This window comes from Tenrec ecaudatus, chromosome 7 (assembly GCF_050624435.1).
Source record: "Tenrec ecaudatus isolate mTenEca1 chromosome 7, mTenEca1.hap1, whole genome shotgun sequence".
Lineage (NCBI taxonomy): Eukaryota > Metazoa > Chordata > Mammalia > Afrosoricida > Tenrecidae > Tenrec > Tenrec ecaudatus.
The window spans coordinates 19,261,857-19,276,167 of NC_134536.1; the positions used below are offsets into that span (position 1 = coordinate 19,261,857).

The following is a 14,311-nucleotide window of genomic DNA, read 5'->3' on the forward strand; positions in this document are numbered from 1 at the left end:
CTTCTTGTTGTTTGCCCACTATCTAATTACAGTATTCCACACCATCCTTAGAGTGGGGCAGTCTGTACTCTGAATGAAAGGCAATGTTTTACACTGACATTTTAATCAGTGGAACTTACTGTCATAAACTCTCAGCGAGGCAGCAATGATTTGCAAAACTGAATATTACATCTTTTGTAGAGTTTGGCATCTGTGTATAATTGACCGATTTATTAGATGATTGAGGTTCATTGATTTCCTCGACAGGAGAAAACAAATTGTGTTTTATTGGAGTGCAGTTTCTAGCTGCTGTTTTCTTCACATTGATCACGTTGGCTCTCATAAATGTTCCCTTTGTATCCCTGCTCTGAGTTTGCACAAAAGAAACTGTATTATGTATATGGGGTCCTGTCACTGGCCTGGGAATTAGAGTCAGATTTTTTCTTTTTCCTCTCAGGCAGAAGCTCTCTGCTGTGCTGTGGTGAAATATTTGGAAGGTGTTCTTAGTTCTCCAGATTTTCCTTAAAAAAGGCTTGTTCTCGACTCTGTCTGCACCTCTGCAGTCCACCATGGTCGCTGAGAGGAGTATTTTCTGAAAGCACCTTTGCTGGATTTACAAGGATGCCAAACAAATAGGCATTTATGGTCAATAAATCTCAGGATCACCGCCAAGGCAAGGATGGCTTCCAGGATATATGTATTTTTTTCTACCTGTTATTGCTGATCAGAAGATGTTTTTGTCCTGAATGGGAGTTTTACTAAATGAAGCCACCATGTGGAAGCCTACGGTCACAAAGGATTTATAGCAATCATTGTCCTGGTTCCTCTATATAAACTGACACACTTCATGGGGTGAGTGGGCCCGTGGTGTGGCCTAGGACAGCGGAGGATTCCCGACTCTTTGTGGATTTGTGAAGAAAGTAGAAGGAAAAGGAGTAAGATGTGAAACATAGCTCTAAAGACATATACATGTTTGGACAAAAGAAAATGCAGGCACTTAATACGTAACATGCAACAGGGACCTAAAACACATGGAAACACAATTATTTTGGAGTAAGTTGTACTCCAAACAAACACATAATAAATAAACAAGGCAGAGGACAGCACTGAAGCCTGCAGCTCGGGGAGAGGGACATGTCTGATCAGAGCACCTGGGAGCAAATGAAGGGGGAGGAAGAGAGTGGAGCACATCCTGGCCCACCAGGCCTGGAGGATGATATCCCCACTCTGAACAGCCAGTGCACAGAGTGGACCATATATGGCTGATCCCACTATGAGACACGATGTCCCTTGCTGACACATGGCTCTATGGGGGACAACACTGGAGACTCAGGGTCAGGATCGGCTAGGTCTGACCCCACCACACTGAGGCAAAACACTAAGGGCATGCGGTAGAGCATGGTTGGGGAAGGGGGAGAGCAGAGCAGGGAGGTCCTGAAGGAGTGCAAAGGATAGATTTTGGGGCCAGGGTGTGGCACCCCATCAGACTCAACTGGAGGATACTACTAAAGGTCAACAAACAGACCTTGAATTATTTACAGGTTTTAAAATTTTTTATTTATTTATGGTCATTGTTATTTTTTTGGTGTTGTCATCATTTTGTTGCTTTGTTTTGCTCTGTCTTGTTTTTTTGTGCATATTATTCTCTCTGCAGGTCTATCTAGATAAGATAGGCTGGATGAACAGTCTGGAGGAGAAAACAACGGGACCGATGGTTCCAGAGGGACATGGGAGAGGGGGAGGCGGGGATAAGGAGGTGGTGTTGACCAACCCAGGGACAAGGGAACAACAATGATCCAAAATTAGCAGTAAGGAGGGTGTGAGAGGCCTGGTAAGGAATGATCAAGGGCAATGTAACTGAGAGGAATTACTGAAACCCAAATGAAGGCTGAGCATGACAGTGGGACAAGAGGAAAGTTAAAGGAAATAGGGGAAAGAACTAGGAGGCAAAGGACATTTCTAGAGGTCTAAATACAGGCATGTACATATTTTAATATATTTATATATGATGATAGAGAATTAGATCTATGTAAATATATTTATAGGTTTAGTATTAAGGTGGCAGATGATACGTTGGGACACCACTCAAGTATTTGCTCAATGCAAGAACACTTTGTTCTATTAAATTGGCATTCCATGATGCTCACCTTCCCGACACAATTGATGAAGACAAATGTGTGCACAAGCAAATGTGGTAAAGAAAGCTGATGGTATCCGGCTATCAAAGATATAGCATCTAGGGTCTTACAGGCTTGAAGGTAAACAAGTGGCCATCTAGCTCAAAAGCAGCAAAGCCCACATGGAAGAAGCACACCAGCCTGTGGGATCATAAGGTGTCGAAGGGATCAAGTATCAGGCATCAAAGAACAAAATATCATATCATTGTAAATGAGGGGGAGTGCAGATTGGGGACCCAAAGCCCATCTGTAGGTAATGGGACATCCCCTTACAGAAGGGTCACGGGGAGGAGATGAGTCAGCCAGGGTGCAATGTAGCAATGAGGAAACATGCAACTTTCCTCTAGTTCCTAAATGCTTCCCCCCCACCCCCACTGTCATGATCCCAATTCTATTTTACAAATCTGGCTAGACCAGAGGATGTACACTGGCACAGATAGGAACTGGAAACACAGGGAATTCAGGACAGATGATGCCTTCAGGACCAGTGCTGAGAGTGGCAATACCAGAGGGTGGAAGGAAGGTGGGGTAGAAATGGGGAACCGATTACAAGGATCTACATATAACGTCCACCCTGGGGGATGGACAATAGAAAAGTGGGTGAAGGGAGATGTCGGACAGTGTAAGATATGACAAAATAATAATTTATAAATTTTCAAGGGTTCATAAGGGAGGGGAAGTGGGGAGAGGGAAAATGAGGAGCTGATACTAAGGGCTTAAATAGAAAGCAAATGTTTTTAGAATGATGAGGGCAACAAATATACAAATGTGATTGACATACAATGGATGGATATATGGATTGTGATAAGAGTGGTATGAGCCCCCAGTAATAGGATTAAGCAAACAAATAAACAAGGAAGTAAATAAAGGCATCAGAAAGGAAGAACAATGCCATCCATTCAAGCTGGCAGAAAGGTTCCTCGCCACAAGCAAACTGCACGGGCATGAAAGAGAGCGACGATACAAGCATAAAGGCTCATGTGACCCTACTTTCGATTATGTGGACGTCGGGCTGATTATTCACTCAATAGAAACCTATACACCACAACAGGGCTTTCCCAGGCCCAGGGGAGTGTCTGGTCTGTGCCCCGATGCCAGTGGCATATTTAAGAGTGGAGAATTCCAGGGTCAGACAGGGCATGCAACAAGCCTGGCTTCCAATGGAAGCCAATCCAATCAAAAGCATCTGAGTCCATTCCAACTCAGAGGTACCCTACAGGGCAAGACAGAGCTACTCCTGTGGGTTTCCAAGACTGTAACTCTATGGGAGTAGAAAGCCCCATCTTACTCCTAAGGAGTGGCTGGTGGTTTTAGACTCTTGACCTTGAGGTTAGTATCCCAAGGCGTAACCATGAGGGATAATGAGGGGACCTCTTTCAGTCTGTAAGCCAGTATAAGCATGGGCTGGAAGCATGCAGTTGGGTACTTAGTCAAATTGCATGAGTAAAATTCTAGTCCTGCCCCTACCTGGATATGCTACTGTCAGATGCAAATGAGAAAGCCAACACACACACACACACACACACACACACACACACCCCACGAGCCCTTACTATGCTGATTTCTACACCATTGCTGCTGAGGCCTCAATGGTTTCAGAGTAGGGCCCTCCCCTTCCAAGAGGGAGAGCCAGGTTTGATGCCTGGCTGGTACACTGTCACTGCAGTCACCACTCCTCTGCTCATGGAGGCTTGGGTGTTGCTATGATGCTGAATGGGTTTCAACTGAGCTTCCAGACTAAGAGGGACTTGAGAAAATAGCCTGGGGGTCTATTATGCAAGCCAGTCAATGAAAGCCCTACAGATTGCAAGATCTGATCCACTATCCATCCTGGGAACAGTGCAGCACAGAGTCGTGTCTCCTTGGCTCGTTCATGGAATCGCCATATGGCACCTTCATAGCTTACCAGTCTCTTTCCGGGGTGTGTGTGTGGGGGTGGGGGCTTCTGGAGTGTTGGGCTGATGGGACAAGCTGGATGACTTACGTAGGTGTTCTGCCAAAAGTGCTCCTCTTAGCTGCTTCATGTAACGCTGCTCACTCAAGTTCTAGGCCTTCGAAAACCCCAGCCAAGGCTCAGCCTCTGACTGCTGCTGCTGCTGGTCCTGAAGAACACAAGCCTACGTATCTCAAACACCAATGCCCATATGGTGGCATGGATCTCACAGAGCCGCATAGTGATTGCTAAAACCCAATGTGGAAACAAAGCAGGAAAGAGAAGGGTCTCTGTGTGGTAGCCCCTGGGGCTCAGAGAAAAGGAAATGAAAACCAGCATGATTGGAACAAGTAAGAAAGTGGAGGCAGGAATGGATAGACAGTTACACGGGCCAGCCCCTTGGGAAGGATGGCCGGAACCACAGCTAGTACGCAATGGGTTCGCTTCTGGATTAAAGGCATGCGGTGGGGTGGGGCAGGGCAGGGCAGTGTAGGGTGGGAGGGGAAGCATGTCTTGTTTGACTCGGGCCTCCTTGCAACACAGCCGAGCGGCAGTTGGGGAGGGTCTGCACCTGCCTTTGCACAACTTAGTGACTAGGCAGAAAGGGATGGTCCACAGCAGTCACACTCTGTCGACCAGACACTTGGGTCCCAGAAATGGAGTCACCAAGGCAATCAGGGGCTGGGGCTGGGGATAACTTAGAGAGAAAAACGGAAACATAAAACTCACCCACTAATGAGAAAATCAGATCGAGAAAGATTATTTTAAAATACAGAGGTTTGGGAGAAAGGCAAACTTCTGTTACCAAAAGGAAAGAGAATTAAAAAAAAAAGAATGACGGCTTGGGGAAGAGAACACAGTGGAGAACTCATATTGTCAGGCTCTGGGTGCATGAGCCATACTTCAGGAGAACTAGACATTGCACAATCCTCAGCACGGTTGCGTCGTCCTTTGGAATCAGCACGAGTTTCAGTCGGAGGTGTGGAGTCAAGAAAACATTGAGGACAGAATGACTCATTTCTCTGTATCTGAAACAAATATTTGCTTTGTTCAGGAAAAGGGGAAAATGTGTTAGTCTGGCTGCTTTAGAGAAACAAATCCACAGAAACTCAGGTATAAGCGAGAGTTTTATATAAAGGTTAAGTGTGCATCAAGAAGACATCCCAACCCAGTGCTGCCCAAGCCCACAAGTGCAACATTAACCCATTAACCCATATGTCCAACACAATCCACAACGTACTCCTCCATCTCATAAAACATGCAATGATGCCGACTGCAGGAAGACAGCCGAGTCAGTGAATGTGTAAGCATCTCAGCACTGGCAGGGGTCTCCACACGGCTGCTGCAGCACCCAGGGCTGCATCAGGGTAGGTCCATGTGGCTTCTCCGCAGGGATGTCTTGCAGGAAGTGAGCCTTGCCAGCTATAGCAGGGGACTGGCTAAGGCAGCTACACCCTGGTCCAACCATCAGAAAGCGAGAGACCCGAGACCTAGAAAGGTGAGGCTCACCGAGCCATTTATCCCTCTGCCCTTCAATTAACCCCACAACTATTTATAGGCCAGGTTGGCATGAAAAATTACCTCAAAACCATCTACAAATATTCAAGGAGAAGACTTCTTTTACTAAAAATACATGTAAAATCTTAATAACAATTCCAATATTTGCTGGCATCCAATTAATTAAAATTGTTAAGGGAGCAGATGCTGGAGATTAGCAGACATAAATGTGAAGAAATTAAGCAAGCTTACTCTACTGTCCTAACTGTGGAATATGTCAGCAGCAGATCAGTAAAGTTATTGTCATTACGGTTTTAATTAACAGTAATAATGGTGGGCTGTACTGCTTGTTTTTTTAAATGAAATTATAGGTAATAGAGCAAAAAAGGATACCCTAGATTTACTAAAATATTATGGGTTCGATTCAGAAGGATTTTTAACATCTACATAACTTATTATATTTAAAAGAAAACTTCTTGTTGACTAAGTACCTGTCATTGCCGAATCCCAAAGATTTAGCAATTTCTCCCTGCTTGCTTGTTCAGAGTACAGACACTTTATTCTTTTCTCTTTTTAAATTCTCTTTCCTTTTAGTAACAGAAGTTTGCCTTTCTCCCAAATCTCTGTATTTTAAAAAATCTTCTTTCTCGATCTGATTTTCTCATTAGTGGGTGAGTTTCACGTCTCCCATTAAACAGAAACTCCATGACGTTCTTCTACAGCAAAGACCTACAAAACCTAATGAAACAGATATGGGTGGCAATCTTGGAACCCTGAGGAGTACACGGAAGGGTGGAGCATTAGATCCAACAGCGATTGGAAGAAGCAGCTGAAAGCAAACAGCAAAGGAAGAAATTTAGTGGCCCTGCCAAGTGGCCCTGCCAAGTGGCCCAGCACATGTACGACCATCTTGAGACAAAAGGGGCAGCGTCCCCAGGTGAGGCACATACGAAGGCAACTTCATGGACTTCCTGAGAGGAGACAGAGATAAGAGAGCGTGGGTAAACCTGGAGTGAAGAGAGGTGAGGAGAACATGAATCAGCCCTAAAGAGGGGGAATGGAGGAAGCGGAGCAAGAATTCTAGGATACAGGCAACCACAGAACAGGGGAGGAACCAGAAAACAACATACCATGAGCAGCTCCAGGTCATTTAGGTGGGAGGAGCTGTGAGGTGACGAGCAGAGATCCCCAACCTAACCATGCTCTGGGCACATCTCCCCCTGCCATTGGCTAGGTCCAGGTCCTGCTGGCCAGTTGCACTCTGTGTAATGCCTCCATGCTGGTGACCAGAGGAGCATGCTCCCATCCCCCCTCCCCCACTGCCTTCCTGATGGCCAAGTGTGTCATCTCTCCCTGACCTTTGACAATGCAGCCCAAACACCCTCTTCCCCCCTCCCCCCACCCACTCATGACTGGCAACACACGCCTGTCTGGTGGTATGTAGCCTGCATTTTCATTCTCCTGGAACAGCGAATGATGGCAATGCCTACCAAGCCTACCCCATGCCCCATCCCCACCCAAATGCCTCATGCATCCCCACACTGACCATCCAGCCACTGCGTCTATTCATAGTGACCATAGCCCAGCAGCCAATCAGAAAGCTCCCTGCGCCCAGGCCTGGTGACCAATCAGACACCACATCAGCAGTATCGGTCACATCCCAACAGACGTCATCTGCATCTCTGCCAAGTGACAAGCAGGAAATCCTACTGCCCAATCCAGCATCCACCCGCTGCACTATCACATTCAGCTCCTGCAGACATGATTCTCCCCACCCACGGGTGCACCGATCTGAGCACAGAGGACCTACATATCCAGCTGGGTAGCACTCTCAAATGGATATTTACATGCACTGCCTTCACCTCTAGAGGACGCTCTAACTGCTAGGACCAACCCAGAAGGACCTCACAGTCCTGAATGGGCTATGAAAGGACCCTGACAACACAACAACACAACACCTGTCATCCCAGGGAACGAATCTGCCTACTCACTTCCATTGGATCTGGCAAGGGGAGCCGAACAAGCCCAACCACAGACACCTTGCCCATGTGTGACACCCAGCATACCCCCCAGTGAGAGGAAATCATGCCCAGACAACACACACCACCAATGTCACACATACAATCACAAAGAAACAATGATGAGAAGCATATAAAGAAGAAAAACACTCTAAAGAGAAGACACAAGGCTGGCTATATCAAAACAAACAAAGTACAAACACAAAAGAGGACAAAAGAAACAAACATACAATCTGCCAATGAACACCTCCATGCCTTACCGCGAGTTGTCAATAACAAATTATATGAAGAAATCAAAGAAGATGGCTTCAAAAAGTGAGCTAAATAATCCTGAAGAAGAAATGGAAATAGAAGTCCCTGATGAGGAATTCAACAGATGTATATTTAGGCTTCTCAAAAAGAATCCAGAAAGGCAGTCTAGAAGAATCCAGGAAAACAACATAAGAACAAAATGATAAATAGCCGGTGAGAAACCACACAGAAACATCTAGAAATCAAAACAAGATACCCACTACATCGTCATTCATAGCAAAGTTAAACAACAACAACCAGAAAATAACAATTACTGCCAAAGATGCAGAGTAATTAGAACCCAAAATCATACCATTGTGAACGAGGGGGAGCCCATCTGTAGGCAAGTGGACACCCCTTACAGAAGGGTCCCGGAGAGGAGACGAGCCAGCCAGGGTGCAGTATAGAAATGATGAAACATACAACTTTCCTCTAGCTCTTTAATGCTGCCTCCCCTCCCTCACTATCATGATCTCAAGTCTACCTCACAAATCCAGCTAGACCAGAGGATGTACACTGGTACAAATAAGAGCTGGAGACACAGGGAATCCAGGACAGATAAACCCACAGGACCAATAATGAGAGTAGTGATACCAGGAGGGTGGAGGGAAGGTGAGGTAGAAAGGGGGAACCAATTACAAGGATCTACATATAACCTCCTCCCGGGGGGGGGGGGTGGTGCGGACAACAGAAAAGTGGGTGAAGGGAGATGTCAGACAGTGTAAGACATGGAAAAATAATAATTTATAAATTATTAAGGGTTCGCGAGGGAGAAGGGGACAGGGAAGGAGGGGAAAAATGAGAGCTGATACCAAGGGCTCAAGTCGAAAGAAAATGTTTTGAGAATGATGATGGCAACAAAGGTACAAATGTGCTTGACACAACGCATGGGTGGATGAATTATGAAAAGAGTTGCATGAGCCCCAATAAAATGATTTTTTAAAAGACAAAACCAAAACTGTAGAAGCACTGATATCCTCTGCTTCCGCCCAGACTCTGCCTGATGTTAGTCCTGACATCATTCAGACCATATCCCCTGTGGTGACTCTGGCTTGAATTTCTTTCAGCTCCCGGTTGATATACTGCTGTACCCCCTTTTTCCCCCTCTCTTTTTCATTATTCTTAGTAAAGTTCTACATGAAGCCTGGCTCACTGTCTTTGGAATGGAAGTATGGATATTGTCCAGTTAGTTGGCCAGGTAGATGTTGGCTAACTTTCCTGACAGAGACAAACGAGTGCTTCTGGATCCACACCTCTCTTCTGAATCCTATCCATTTGCATTCTGCCAGTTTCAGACGCCTTGTTTTTATGCTAATGCTGTCATTGCAGCTTGGACATCTCCCTTCAGTACCATCAGTTCTTGATCATATGCTACTTCATGAAATGATTGATTGTCAACCAATTCTTTTTGGTATAGTGATAGTATTCTTTCTATCTATCTATCTATCCATCTATCTATCTATCTATCTATCTATCTATCTATCTATCTATCTATCTATCTATCTATTTTTACACACCAGGGCGCTTTATTGAGCTTGCTGAGAGATGGAGATACATGCACGAACGGCTGTGGACAGCAGCGGCAGCAGGCAGGCCAGGGGTCAGGTCGTCCAGCAGGTTCAGGACACAGCATGGTGCAATGGCTAGTGGCCTTGCTGGCCCATCATCTGCGACAGGGCTTGGAAACTCATCACTGTGCCTGTGGCGAGAAGAATGACGAAGATGAGGATTCCCAGGAGGCCGAGGACCACTGAGAAGATGTTCAAGTACTTGGCACTGGACGCATGGCTCTGGGCCCCAGTCATGTTGCCCACCATCTTCTGGTCCCTAGACTTCATGGAGTAGACATAGGCCACAAAGCCCAGGCAGCAGCAGTTGAGGAAGAGCGTGTCGAAGAGGGGCCAGACAACATGGTCAGGCACATGGGGTTCACTCTGGTTGTTGATCACGGTGGACTGCATGGGGGCAGCCTGGTATGGGGTCCACAGTGCCCCCATCTTGAGCTCCTCTTGAGCCATCTCCTGGGTGTGAGGACACAGAGACCTGCAGAATGGGAAAGGCCTCATCTTTTTTAAAAATACTTCCTGTATCAGATAATACTTTGCATATTAATCCTTGAACACTACAACTCGAATCTGAATTTTGTCTTCACTTCTTTCCGCCTAAGAGACGCTGCACACGTCCTTTCTTTGGTTTGCTAAGCCCTGGTCTTTGCACATTTCATTGTAATGCATGACTTGATCTTTAGGAGTTGCCTTTTGAAAGATGATATACTGCTCCTGTAGTTCAGCCTGTCTTTCATTTGATTTAGCCACTACATTCAGGGGCAACTTTCAGTCTCTTCTGACAACTTTGGTCTTTTCTTTCCCGTTCTTTTTTAATGACCATTTGCTATCTTCCTGTGGAATGTTCTTGATGCCAGCCTCCATCTCATCTTGCCTTCAGTTATCATTGTTCAATGTTCTTTAAATATAAGTGAGATACACACCAGATTGTATTTTAACTCTTGTGGATTTGCTTTCTTCAGCTTCAACCCGAACTTACATATGGGTAATTGAGGGTCTGTTCTCAGTTGGTCTCTGGTTTTGTTCTGCACGTTAGCACTCATACCACATCCCCTCTTCTGACTCTGGCTTGAATTTCTTTTAGCTCCTGGTTGATGTACTTCTGCAACTTTTTTTTTTGCTTTTCAATTATCCTCTGTAAAATTCTACATGAATTCTGGGTCATCTTTGGAATGGGAAGAAGATAAACCCACATTATAGTGGGCTTCTCCATCATTTAACGATGTCCACCGATGGGGTCAATTTGATTCCTGCGTGTTCTGTCTGGTGGGGTCTGCATGTCCTCCATTTCTGGCGTTGAATAAAAGTATTCACCAGTCTTGCAAAATTCCATCATGTGATTCCCAGCATCACTTCTATCACCAAGGCTATATTTTTCAACTAATGATCTTACTACTTTGTTTCCAACTTTCTCATTCTAACCACCAGTAATTTATTAATGTATTTCAGACTGAAGTTGGCAGAAGTTTTCAATTTCTTCATCATTGGTTTTACTGATTGATGGAAAAATCTGAATAATAGTTGCTTTAACTGGTCTTCTTTATGGTCATATAGATATTATTCTATCACAGACAACAAGCAGATCTTGACATGTTCTTTTGGATGATGAATGTGTCGACATTCCTCTTGAATATGTCGTTCCAGGCATAGTGAGCCATAGGTTGATCTGATTCAATATGGCCAATAGCCCATTTCAGCTTACTGACACCTAACTCAGCTTACTGCCATCGAGCCAGGGTCAACTAGTAGTGACGTTATAAGACAGGGTACAACTGCCCCTCTGAGTTTTCAAGAGAAAGCCTCATCTGTCTCCTGTGGAGTGGCTGGTGGTTTCGAACTGCCAACCTTTTGGCTAGCAACCCAAGTTAAGCCCCACTACATCACCAGGACTCTCGGAAATCCACAGGGGGCAATTCTACTCTGTTTTATAATAGGGTCCCTATGATTCAGAATGAACTGAACCGCAGTGATTTTTGACTCATACCTAAGATATCGATATTTGTGAATTCCATTTCATTTGTGACATCTTTCAAATTTCCCAGAGTCACACGTTGTACATTGGATCATTTCCATGCTCTGTTAATGGAGGTTTGCCGCTGTTTCTTCTTGCAACAGTTCTGAAAGCTTTGCCCCGTGCTTGTCATGAAGGTCGATTTTACTCTGAACAGGCAGCCCTTCCCCAGTCATAACTTGAGAATCTTCCAACCTGAGGGGCTCTTCTTCTGTCCCTCTATCAGACAATGCTCCACCGCCACTCATAAGACTTTCAGTGGCTGCTCCCAAGATAATAGACTGCCTCTTCCTTAAGCCTCATCTGTTCTTAGTCGGGAAGCTCCACTGAAACCTGTCCACCTGGCTGACATTGATGGTATTTGAAAGACCAATGGCACAGCCCCCTGGGTCACAGCGACACTCAAGCCCCCACAGCACAACAAACAGCCGTATCGACTGACACACCTTACATGGGGCTGTCATCATTGTAATAACATAGTTTGAAAGTTTAAGAATTTTTTATTTATCCAAAAGGTTATTATTTCAACATGTAATAATTATTAAAAATTGAGGATTTTAGATTTTAAAACATCTTTCTGGTGAATCAGATGAGGGCATACATTTCAGATGATCGTTTTGTATTCAATAACTCATCCTTTTTTCCACTCTTGTCCCTTTTGTACAATACTATCTTCCCCTTCACTAAAGTTAACGCCCACCTATCCTCTAGTCGACTGTTTCTTTTGGTATGAAAACCTTATCCTGTGTTTTCTCTTGTCTTTTTTTGTTTCTCATTTATAACAAGGGTATCGTATACTATTTGTCCTTTCGTGTTCTTGAAAATGGCATAATCAGCTCCAAATCCATCCACCTAATGAGCTGTGACATAGTTTCATCCTTATTCTCTAGCAATGCATAGTATTCCATTGCACGCATGTTCCAAGATTTATTTATCCATGTTTCCAAGGATAGGCATTTAGATGATCTCTATCTTTTTGTTATTGTGAGTAGTATTGAATGAACATGGGCATGTATATTTTGCATATTTTGACCTTTTGCTTTCTTCATGACTGATGATCTTGATGTCCTCCCATAGCTCATCAGGTCCTCTGTCGTGAGTGTGTAGTGCATCCAACATGAAGGACTGTGTGCCAATAAATTTGGAAGCCTAGAATAAGTGGACATACGTCTAGAAACATACTAGTTACCTATCTTAAAAGTTTGACATTGACAGTCAGCGCTCGCTACCGCCCAGCCACCCGGCAGCCACCGGGAGCCACCCCACAGCCACCGACCGGCCACCCGGCAGCCACCCAGCAGCCACCCGAGCGAGCGCACCGCCGGCCCGATGGAGCGCAGCCCGCAGGAGCGCACGCAGCCGGACAGCACGTCCCAGGACTTGTCAGAGGCTCTGAAAGAGGCCACCAAGGAGGTGCACACCCAGGCCGAGAATGTCGAGTTCATGAAGAACTTTCAGAAGGGCCAGGTGACCCAAGAAAGCTTTAAGCTGGTGATGGCCTCCCTGTACCACATCTATGTGGCCCTGGAGGAGGAAATCGAGCGCAACAGGGAGAACCCCGTCTACTTGCCCCTCTACTTCCCGGAGGAGCTGCACCGCAGAGCCGCCCTGGAGCAGGACATGGCCTTCTGGTACGGGCCCGACTGGCAGCAGGTCATCCCCTACACGGCAGCCACGCGGTGGTACGTGCGGCAGCTACACGTGGTGGGGAGCACGGAGCCCGAGCTGCTGGTGGCCCACGCCTACACCCGCTACCTCGGCGACCTGTCCGGGGGCCAGGTCCTCAAGAAGATCGCCCAGAAAGCCCTGGACCTGCCCAGCTCCGGCAAGGGCCTGGCCTTCTTCACCTTCCCCAACATCGCCAAGGCCACCAAGTTCAAGCAGCTCTACCGCGCCTGCATGAACTCACTGGACATGACCCCCGAGGTCAAGCACAGGGTCGTCGAGGAGGCCAAGACCGCCTTCCTGCTCAACATTCAGCTGTTTGAGGAGCTGCAGCAGCTGCTGACCCCGACACTGCCAACCAGCGCCCCGCCAACCCACCAGGCCTTCAGAGGCGGGCAGGCCCCAGGGTGCCAGAGACCACCCCCACCGAGGTTCCCAGAAGCAAGGCTGCGCTGTGTCCCCTCCCTCAGTCTCCAGTCTTCCGCTGGGTCCTGACGCTCAGCTTCCTGGTGGCAACGGTGGCTGTAGGGCTGTACGCCATCTAAAGGCGGGCGCGCCGACTCCCGGGCCATGAACTCTGTCCAGCCAAGGGGAAACCCGGCTGGCTTCTCTACCATGGGCATGTCTCTGCCCTCCCCTGTGGCCCCCTTCTCTGTGAAAGAGGAAGGCACCGGGCATTTGACTCATCCCAAAGCATCTCCAGCCCGGAGACAGCGGCCTCTTGAGTGGGCGGGGAGCCCCTCCACCCCTGTTCCTGCAGCAGAGCAGCCTCCAAGCCCAGGGCACAGGCCCCACTGACAAGGCCATGACCACTGTCCTGTGTGCCATGGTGATTTTTTACATAAACTTGCCAAGAGATGTAAAAAAAAAGTTTGACATTAGAAAACCTCAACAGATCCATAACAGAACAATTCAGATCATTAAACACACACACATAAATAATAACAAAAATTCCAGGACCAGACAGCTTCATCAGAGAATTCTACCAAGCATTCAGAGAAGAGTTTACAATAATTCTATACAAACTCTTTTAGAATATTGAAAAAGATGATAAACTCACAGACTCATTTTATGAAATGCGCATAAGCCTGACAGCAAAACCAGGCTGAGTATAACCTTGTGAATAAAAATGGTGGAAAGACTTTAGCATCTTATTCCCACCAGAAGATTAATAA

General features: G+C 46.3%; 2 pseudogenes; one reads left to right on the top strand and one right to left on the bottom strand.

Moving 5' to 3' along the window:
* Positions 1–9,538: 9,538 nt before the first annotated feature.
* On the bottom strand, positions 9,539–9,913 carry LOC142453158 (interferon-induced transmembrane protein 1 pseudogene; annotated as a pseudogene).
* A 2,853-nt stretch (positions 9,914–12,766) lies between these two features.
* LOC142452652 (heme oxygenase 1 pseudogene) lies at positions 12,767–13,988 on the top strand (annotated as a pseudogene).
* Positions 13,989–14,311: the final 323 nt, after the last annotated feature.